Source organism: Topomyia yanbarensis, chromosome 2, assembly GCF_030247195.1.
Source record: "Topomyia yanbarensis strain Yona2022 chromosome 2, ASM3024719v1, whole genome shotgun sequence".
NCBI classification, from domain to species: Eukaryota; Metazoa; Arthropoda; class Insecta; order Diptera; family Culicidae; genus Topomyia; species Topomyia yanbarensis.
Window position 1 is genome coordinate 42,821,567 of NC_080671.1, and position 11,680 is coordinate 42,833,246.

An 11,680-nucleotide genomic window follows, 5' to 3' on the forward strand; every position below is an offset into this window, starting at 1 on the left:
GGGCTTAGATAAGTAATGGCCAATCAAAGTAGCTTTGACCACTTTGGCCACCTATGACGGCTCTTGATGAATTTGAATTCTTGACTGATCTTTGTAAACTTTATGAACATACAATAAAGATACAGAAATTCTATTTACTGCTATTAGATTTCATTCGGTTCTGATTTTTGGTTCCGGAGTTACAGGTTGGTTAGTACGGTCACACTGGAATTCCCCATATAAACCATTACAAACGTAATAACTCAGAGACTAAAAATCTATTGGAATGTTCACCAAATTACATCGATTAGCAGGTCTACATCACTGATTACCAATCAAATATTCTTTGAATATATTGTCCACTAACGACAATTCCGGAAGTCTCTGATTCTGGGCATATTCCATAATCAATATCACATCGATTCTTTGGTCATGACTGAACCGATTTTCTCAAACCAAGTCTCGAATGGAAGGTATAATATTCAACACTACATCGCCCCCCCACCTGACCCTTTCACCTCACCGCTTTTATCACCTTCTCCTTGGACCACCCTTACTCCCGCATTCCCTTCATCTACCCTACATACCAAAATAAGATAAAGCATTTCTCACGCATCCTCTACTCTTGCTCTACTAACCCTCACCCCATCTACGTCCAAACCAATTTCCCCAGCATTTCAAAATATAATCACATAAAGATAACATTGAACTCATGCTGACTAAACTAATTAATATATTACTTTTTTGTTTAAAGTGTGCCAGCGTCGACTTTCGTAGTAGTCGTGAGATGCGTGCTAAGTACATTTAGAATGTAATAGACATATCTACAATTATATTGATTATAAGCCATGGAACCATAGTTTGGAGAAATGAGAAAGGCACATTTGCACCACTAGGTGGATTGAAACAGGTTTTTGACGAGGAATTTGCATACTAAATCATCAATTATTTTCAGTACCTACCTACTTGTCTGTTTTCAATTCGGAGATGGATGATGGCGCCACTTGACTGCCAAGCATTTTTTTTATATTCCACGACGTCTTAGATAAAGTTTTAGTGTAAAGCAATTTGCGGCTGCTTCTGGCTGGTACTATACATACTAGAATGACGCACAAAGTAAACTTCCGCGTTTTAAGCAAACATATCCGCACAAAAGTTGCTAGCAATAGCTGCGTTGTTAAAGTTGGAATTGATTGATGATGTTAAGAGTTTCGGCTTGCTGCTAAAGATGTCTTGCTCCTGTACGTCCCAACTTCTGCCTCGAGCTAACAGAACGCCAAAAAGAAATTGCCAACCACAGAGTCTCGCAACGTTAATTCACAGCCAAATACAGCAGCATTTTCTACGTACATATATATCACATTACATTATGAATGGTGGTAAACCACAGTACCCTTACCATTATGATTAATTATGTTTGTGAAGTGAAATTGAAATAATTAATAAAATGGTAGAGAGTCGAGACATCTAGACTCGCTGCCACTGGAATGCTCGAAATTGTAAAGTTCGTTGAAACAATTTTAACTGACTCATCGACCAGTGCTGGACAGCTACGCTCCTTTCCCTTTGCCATCTAGTTCTTCCGTCCGATACATCCCTCGCGACTGTGGGTTTGATTAAACACGCTCTCGATTCTTTCTCATGTTAACGGACATTTTTCTGTCTCTCTATGTACACCCTTTTTTACCCTTTTCAATGTCCATTTTTGCATACCTACTGACGATAGCGATGCGTTCGCGAATTGTGGGCAGATGCAAATGTTACAACCAATCCTCTGCACCCCTGTTCCTACATAGAAGGAGCCTTTGAAATAATAACCGTTTCTGCGTAGAATCGAAATATTTAGAATCATATACCCAGCATCTGCGTCGTCCTGTATAAATCACCGAATGTCGGTTGAAATGTATTATAATTGAGATTTGTCAGAAGAAGAGGTCTGTACAATCTAATCCAGTAATCCGACGGCGAATGATGGTAAAGGTTTGTGTACCTGAATGAAAATCGATTTTCCCAGAGCCCTACAGCAGGACTGGGTGTTGGCGGTTATACTTTCTAGTGGTTCTCTGCCATCACAGCGTGAGGGATTTATTAGACGTTTATGAATGTTCAAAGCGAGCGGAATCGTGATAAACCTGTCAGTCGGTTGTCGTGCGGCGGCTGTCAGAAAGTGCGACAAGAGTACCCGCTCTTTCGGTCCCTTCTATTGTGATGTTTATCGCTCGCGGTGGTTTCTGATCGCAATTTGCATGCCATTCGTCGAAAATTAGCTGTCCAATTTGTAGCGTGTCACGAAGTTAATTATACTGCCAGTGATATGCAGGGTACTACATGAACAGAAGTTAAAATCTGTTGTGAAATCAATACACGAAATACAGAATGGGCTCTCAATTGAAATATTTGTTAGTTAAATGTACTTAGAATGTTATTACTGATGCCCACCAAATGGTGAGAAGCATGTCCCTTTTTATACTATTAAGTTTTTTTATGCTAAAAACATACTGGCAACCATGCCAAATGTAACAGCACACCGTTGGTTTTTCTGTAACGAGTGGAACTTTGTATTCGACTAGTAAAATTAACTGGATGTTACGAAATGGCCTATGTACAGAAGAGCTGGTGGAATAGTGCTATTCATCAAGGAATTAGTTCAGAATAAACAAGTGTCGTATCCGAGAGATCAAGTTCCTTGACCGAGAGTTCATTGCTGTTGAAGTGAAAGTAGATAATGTCAATATCCTATTCATTGCGATGTATAATCCTCCGGGGTCTGACCCTGTGCCTTTGTTGCTGAATGAGTTGTCTAATTTGATATCTTCGCATGAGAATATCGTCATAGTCGGGGATTTGAACACGGACTGGATTCAATGTAGTGTTCGAAACTTTTTCCATGCAGGTCATCGGCTCGGAACCCACTTTTTCCACAATCAGCCTGATCGTGTGGTTGATTCATCCAAGTTGGTGCCCCCGGACTATCCAGACATGATCTGCTATTTGCTTCGCTTGATTTCAACATTCGTCAACCACATCAACCAAGAGCTTATAGCGACTACACAGACTTCTATGCTGAAGCCCTTCGTATGGAATTTTAACAAATGCCCAAGGAACAATTTTACTATCTAACTGAAACGGATCACATCGTGGAGTTCTGTGACAGAAAATGTATTGATATCCGCGTTGTGAGTTGTCAAACAGCGCAGGTACCACAATACATGGTTAAATAAAGAAATTCATGGTAAAATTGTAGAAAGAAACATAACATATTGGAATATTGGGGATAACCAGAAGGATCATTTGAAGCATATTCACAAGCTGCTGCTTACTGCTTTCATTCGACGAGCAAATTGAGATGACTGTAATAGGCATTTCGAGTTCACGAATTCAACTAATTTAGTTTGAAAACAGTTAAGAATATTAGGCCTCGGAAAGCTCAAGTGAGTAAACGAATGTGATCCAGACTTTGTGAATAGTAAGTTTACATCACATTTCGCCAACACAAGCAATAACGGTACAGTGCTGTGCAACAAGTCGACGGTTCATACGCATTCTAGTTTCGTTCAGTTCTATATTATGAAGTTATTACAGCAATGTTTGTGAATAAGTCGAATGCTGTTGGACCGGTTCAATTACCTTGGACGTTCCTGAAAATAATAACTCCACTTATCATCAGCTATATACTACATATAATCGATAGAATTATTCTGTTTTCGTCTTTCCCGTAAATCTGGAAAATAGCAAAGGCTATACTGCCCATGATCGCATATCAGTCCCATAAAGATAGGAAATCCCATAGAAAACGGGACAACTATGCGATCATGGGTAGTATACAGCTGCGAAACCAAGTAACATTTCTGGTTTTAAGAAGGGCTTCAAGTGTGCCATAAGACCTCAATTGTTACTACGGAAGTCATTTAAGCTCGCTGGACAACGAGTATTGAAGTCTCCTCGATGCTGGGAGGAGTTCCGCCATATCACAAAGTTGCCAATGCTTAACATAGGCCCAACCATTCATACACTAAAATAAACCTCTGGTTGAAATGCCACATGAGATTGTGGATATTTCCGAAAAAAGCTAGAAACTGCTTGCTTGACCCATTAATGCCCAACCTACTATACATAGTAGGTGGTAACTCTTATTACGGAAACAATAAAGGAAAACGGGCATTAGTGACCATTCATAAATTACGTAACGCAAGAATTGTTCAAAATTGACTCTTTCCTCCCCCATGTACCAAATTGTCACAAATTTCCTATCCGTACCCCCATAAACGCGTTACCTAATATCAATGAGTTAATATTGTGCATATATTCTTGGTAAGAGCTCGACTGTTTTGTAATATATTCTTGTTGGATTTATTTCGGCTAAGCAGTCATTCACTATTTTTGAACTTCGTTTTTATTTATTCGACGTTTCGACGCTGTTTAGCGCCATCTTCAGGGGAAACTATGGGTAACATTGTAACATGCATTAACTTAACTTTAAACATCGAACACAAAGGGTTACTTACAATAATATAGGTCGTACACAATTTTTAAATTTTTTTGACACTAGCTTGTCATAGGAATTTAGCGAGTAGTTTTTCATCCTAAAATAGTTAAAATTGAATTTTTCTATAAAAATCACTAGCTTACAAAATAAATTATATCTCTCCTGAGCTTATTTTGGAAACTATCTGGTGGATAAAATGGCTTTGGAAAGTTTTTTGGTGCTATTAGTCTTTTTATGTATTATTGTCTTTGGCTATGGTTTGTGGGTAAAAGATTGTGAAGAACTGCTGCATAGGCTGTATTGAACCCGTCGAGATCTACTCTCTTATTTACGGTATTGGACATGTTGTTTATGTGACACATTTCTAGGAATGGTAAAGTGTGTATGAATGGTATTAAACACGATCACCACTTTGATTTCGATAACACTACTATCATCGATCGCACCATTCATACACACACTCTACCATTCCTAGAAATGTGTCACACCAAAGCACCAAAAAACTTTCCAAAGCCGTTTTATCCGCTAGATTGTTTCCAAAATAACCTCAGGAGAGATATAATTTATTTTGTAAGCTAGTGATTTTTATACAAAAATTCAATTTTAAATCTACTATAACTATTTTAGGATGAAAAACTACTCGCTAAATTCCTATGACAAGCTAGTGTCAAAAAAATTTAAAAATTGTATACGATCTATATTATTGTAAGTAACCCTTTGTGTTCGATGTTTAAAGTTAAGTTAATACATGTTATAATGTTACCCATAGTTTCCCCTGAAGATGGCACTATACAGTGCCGAAACGTCGGATAAATAAAAACGAAGTTCAAAAATAGTGAATGACTGCTTAGCCGAAATTAATCCAACAATTGTGCATATAATTACGTTATTACGAAGTAAATCTATTCTGGAATACCGATAGGGAATTTTTTTGGCTTGAAAATATAGGGTAAAGTGCCTATTTTCACCATACTAAGCAGGGTGCCTCACTAATTTATTAATTTATCGGCCTACAATCAATGGAATACGTAAAAATTGACATGAACAGCTTTGCTTCGTTGTTAAGAACGAATATAATAACACAAATGCACTGAAAACAGTGAAATTTTTGTGTTTGAGCGCAACGAAAACTCCAACCGAGTGCCCCTATTGTTGCGCTACCATTTAACTCAATGCGTTGAACAAAGATGGCAGACACTGCTCTAACCAATGGCTTCAAATGGGTAGGGTGATAATAGAAACATGCCGAAAATGAGCTCATCGCCCTAAATGATTTTTGGCTTTCTTATATACACATTAGGCAATCACTCCAAAAATCGACCTGACAATCGAGTCCCAGAGGGCCAAGTGACACATACTACTGGATTCAATTCATCGAGACCGCAAAATGCTTGTGGGTGCATAACTCCGTTCAGTTTTCTCAGAGATGGCTGAGCCGATTTTCACAAACTTAATTTCAAATAAACGATTCTAGCGCTCCCATAAGCTGCTATTGTACTTTTTTGTTGATCCTACTTCCGATTCTGGAATTACGGGTTGAAGACTGCGACCACATAGCAAATTCCCATATAAACTTGCACCATGAAGATGTCCAAATGATGCAATACATATTGAAACTGATTTAGCATTACTTGGATTAGCGGGCCTAGATCACTAAAGACCAATCAAAGTATCTTTGGCCATATTTGTCACCTATGACAGTTATGATGCTTCTGAGGAATTAGCAAAGTTCGTAAGATAATGTCACTCCTATTTCTCAGCACACTTGGTTTCAAATGATAATTACAATACACTCATTGACAGTGATTGAATTTCTTTCAGATCTGAGTTTTGATTTCGGAGTTACATAGGAATTCTCCATACCAGAACAAGGTACCGGGCATATTCCGGAATTAACGTCACATCGGATTCGGTGATGACTGAACCTATTTTCACGAACTAGGCCTCTCTCGCATCCTCTTTTACAGTTATATTCCCTTTCCCCTCCCACTTCATTCCAAAATATGTTAACACGAAGACAACATTTAACTCATGCTTTATCTCGCAAATCATCAAAAAATGAGATAATGATACAAAGGATAGAGAATTTCTTCAGCTACATTTGGCTTTTGCAAGATTTTCAATATGTAACAATGAACAAGAATTATGGCAGAAAATGACATCCAATTATAATGTAAAGGATACTGCGACTCAAACTTTAAACTCGTTTTTCTCGAAATCAATATACTGTTACTTAGTCCGGTCTGACTTAACACCAAACAAATGAGAATGATTGATTATAGAGGTTTTAACCTTAGGGTCATTCGTCTCTTTTCGGGTTAGAGAAATCTCGTTTGGGATAATCTCTAAAACTATGTGTGAGTTTGGGAATCGAACCTAGGTGAGCTGCGTACAAGGCAATCGATTTACCAACTAAGCTTTGCCCGTTCCCCTTGAATTGAATTTGTTTGAAGAGTACATTCTCAATGAATTCTTCGTGTAGGATATAACGCCAAAATTATTTTATCAGATGATGTGATATTTAACGTTTGTAAAATTCATCGAAGATACTAAACCTCCGAAATTGGCGGTTGCAAAGTGATGTTATCTTGATGTTATATCGTCGCTGTTGTGCTATCTTATGACAAGCGCCATTTAGCACATTTCGAGAAAAACGATTTTTAAAGTTTGAGATTGAATATTTTGAAACTTATAAATGGTATAAACAATCCAAAGAAGACAATTGATGCTTCTATCTATTCTGCATTAATCTCTCAAATAATACGAAGATCGAATGACTATGTTGCGAGTTTTTACTATGAATGTAAACAAAAGTCGCACTCACACGTGTCATAGGCGTGTATTGATGACAAAATTTGTAGGACGTGTCATAATCGTGCATGGAAAATTTTCCATAGAAAAAAATCATCAATTTTTAACTTTTATTCATATCTTTGCGTTCATATGGTCTATAAACAATCGGTGAATTGCATTTTGAAGGAAATGGGTCAGGGAATCTAGAAAAAATTGTTATTTTTGATTACAGTGTTGCCAAATATGCTTTATTTCCAGTTTAAAACTAAAACTGTGTTTTTCTCACAACTTGTGTAATTTTCTTTTGAAAATGTTTATGCCATTGTGTTCCTCAGGCATTTTCACACATAAAAACATCTAAAACTTCAATATAACTTGAACAAATCCCTAGATACAGTGATTTGATGCAAAAAATTCACAATTTCTCATCATGTTTCTCGCTATATCTAACTAACCAAGTAGAATTTCAAAATTCTGAAAACGCCACTTTGTAGAGATTTTTCAACCAAGTAATGTGGCATATCTAACTCAGTTTACCCCAAAATGGCGTTTGTCATAAGATAGCACAACAGCGACGATATTTGATATTGATGTGATTAGACAACTGTGAGATCAAGACCAATAGGTCACTCACAGATCAGGATCCCATTCCCACAACTCTTCAAAAGCCCCCATGATGTTTAAAATGACAGGTTATAACTGATTTGATATCTATTTGATACTGATGGTAGGATTGTGTTTATCTATGTTGTCAATTTCGGCAGAGATATCCTTATCTTGGAAACTAAACATCAGGATCAAAAACCGTTTAATAGCGTTATGTCTGGGTGCTAGGCCTTTCATTGAAAATTGATTTGGATAAGATCGGTTAAGTTATTGCTGAGAAACACGAATTCCTTGGTGGAGTTTAGGGGAATAGGGTTCAGAGTTATCTTCTCTTTTCAGAGTCCCTCACTTTGGCACACGATGAACGAAATCGCTACTATTGTCTAACAGCTGAACGTGTGCTTGGTCGGCGTAAAAGCTTTACCACCAAGTAAAAAAAAGATGTCCCAAATAATCGAGCTGAATCGATTGGTATATAAGACTCGGCCCTCCGGGCCTCGGAAAAAATCTTTACAGTTTGAGCGAATTTTGTAATTTCTTTTTTAAGAAACATAAAATGTTCCTTTGAACGATTTTGTACAAACTGTATGCAATCCAAGAAGACGTCCGTGAACAAATTGTATGACTAAGGTTTTTCAATACAAATAAATCATTTTTCCGCAATTTCATCGGCGCATAAAAGCCATATATACATTTGATTTACAAGTCACATTGACAACAAAAGTGAAGAAAAATTGTGTTGAAAAACATACTCGTAAATAGACTGGAGTTTAATAGAAATTAACATTAACCATCAGCTAGTTCCCGTGGATTATTGAATGTTCCTTCCAGTACCTTCGGTTACCTGCTGGCACGGCATACGCTATCTCCGCTGACCGGTGGCCACAAACAGCAAACAAATCATCTCTAAGAAGATTATAATAATGTTAAAAGGTACTGAAGCTGGAGCTAAATGAGCACATCTTAGCTATAAGCAAACAACATCCATAATCATTGCTGACCGCAAACAGTCGTACCCTCCACAGAGGTATTATCCCATTTTGGTATGGACTTTGCAGGCCAATTGGGTTCAGGTAAGCTGGTGAAAGGAAAGGTATACCTTCTCGTTTGGACTCGATATTGGTTAAGCTCGTTGTAAAGCAAATCTTGAGAGTAGATGTTAATCCTCAATCGTTTGGTTTGACACTGGATTAACATACATCTTTAATTGTAATGATTGACAGTAGATAATTCGCAACCTGCGCATTTTACTTGGTCCTATTTAGTCTATAATGTATTAGGACCTAAATTGATGACATACTTGACCGATTTGAAAGTATAAGCGGTCATATCAAATGTTGAGCTTACCAAACCGAACTATTCATTTTTATGGGAACCCCTTTAACCATGAAATCATTATTCGTTGAAAGCTATTTAGTAATCGTGTGTGCATAAATAGTGGGTAATGTTTTGCACTTCCGAGAACTTATCAAAATAAATTGAGATTGTGTACGCGTCTCAGCACTTTATTACGCTTGGTCGAATGCTGTACCGAGTAAACATTGGTTTTACTGTTTTCCAGAATGCAACGCAGAAACACGATAAATTTCTAAAATTGTTCAGTGCTAGTTTCGTTACCATGGAGAGCCACCTGCCCTTCGCTACGGCAGAACGCGTGCTGAAATTTTCCACAGTTTATTTTAGCATATTTTCTCGGGTCATAAAGATTGTAATTGATGCCAACTGATCGAGAGAAATCACAGCTGCTTCTTTCAGCAGTTGAATAGTTTACAACAATGCGAAATAGGGCACTGCCGGGAGAGCTGTACCGCAAAGTTCAAGTGCACTTCTTTTGTTAAACTCTAAAAAAGAGATGAAAAGTTTCACAGCAGATGTTCTGCTGCGGGGAAAGTTTTTTATGAAGGAAATTTAAAAACGATAAAATTAAAATAATATTTTAGAACGATGAAGTCTGCCACGCCCGACTTTCATACCTTTCAGTTTTTCAGTTATTTTAGTGCTGGGAATTAATGGGCGCCGCTCATGACAAATACCATTTTCGGTCTAGATATGCCACGTAGCATTATTGGAAAATCACTGCTGATTACTGATATAGCGAAACCGGATTGTGAATAGCACCAAATCTTCGATCGAACCCGACCCTACTCCATATTTTAAGCACGATTTTTTTAATTATACAGTGGTGTAACCCATTAAACAAACTTCTAATAATAAGGGTGAGAGTATTATAAATAACCTTGAAAATTTGAAAAAAAGCGATATTAACCCTCAAAATCGCAAGCTAAAATTGTGACTTCAAGAAGAATCACTCCTATGGCTCAATGAAATCAAAGGCCCCTTTTTTGTAGTTTTATCAGTGAGAGAATCCCCGAGCAGCACCGCTTGTTGATTAGCAGTTTCTACAACAATACTGGTTGAAAAGAAGCATACATAAACCATTATTCAACTGATTTAGCAACTGAAACAGCGCACCAGCAAAAGTTTATGGTTATGCAATAAACCGCGGCCATTACATGTTGCAAGTGTTGCTTGGGTCGAAAGCTCGAAAACACTTGATTATTTGTATTTCCAATTACAAGATCATTGAAACTAGAGAACTGCAATAAGCTGGGCCTCCTAGACCCCCTGCCTTTTTGAGGGTTAAGGATATGTACTTCAGATATACGCTATAATTTATAGCCCCTTAAGGGAAATTCAGTTTTGCCACAAATAATGCACTGAATGAGGAACATAAATATTTTATTCACAAAGCATTAGTAATAAGTCGATTGTCCACTTATTTCAAAGGGGATTTGTTCTTTAAGCCTTTTATTTGCTTTGACTTTCGAAATTTCTCGCAATGATGTTGTTCAATGCTAATCTATATAGTATCCGAAGTGGGAGTTCTAAGAGTTATAAGAAGTGCCTCATCACACTTGTAGGTAGATTAAAAGCGTTTTTTGCACATACAAACATCCATATCTTACTAGCTAAACATCACAATCAAAAACAAATTAATAGTGTTCTGTCTGAGTATTAGGCCTTTCATTTGAAATTGGTTTGTTTGAAAGATTTATCATTGTTTTTTCCATCGAAACCGATTGTTTTATTATGGTTCTATGCAGCTATCATTTGATTTACTCTGTAATTACTCGTTAAAACTTTGTTATTACATCAATAATATAACTTCAGATTGTAAGTTTTATTTGTGGTTGTGAAACGGTTGTGTGTGTGTATACAATCCATTTCCCACTGACTGGCAGTGCTTTTATGGAAGAAATTTGTCTGCATCTGTGTAATGATATATTCGTTTTCATCGATAGATATACAAATGTTTAGCCCTGGAAATGAAAGGTGATAGCTCTAATGTACATTCAACGACCCATTTCAAGAATGCCTGTTCCTACACGTACATTCTGAGGCCGCCTTCATATGCAATAAGCCCCGCGCGAATACATCCACGTATCAATTGGATATTTGCAATTTGCAATTTGCAAAATATTTTTGATTCTGGCACGTATTTACAAAAAGGAAAATATTTATGAAGGTAGACAAGCATTGAAAAATGATATGAAACGATCTCACCAGCTCTGAATAAATAAATTCATGAGATTTCTGTGAAGAATTCTCCTCCATCCGTGAAATTGTTGCATCAGCTACTCAGGTCCAGACGGCGCTGTAGGCGCTAAGCAGAACGAGCGGGTGTATTTTTTCGCGACTTGCTTGTGGTTGTGAAACGGTTGTGTGTGGATTTTTGAAACCAAAACTAAAACTTGCAATTGAGTCATATACCAATCTATCGTAGACCGATTCTTCGATAAATCCCATTCAAAACAA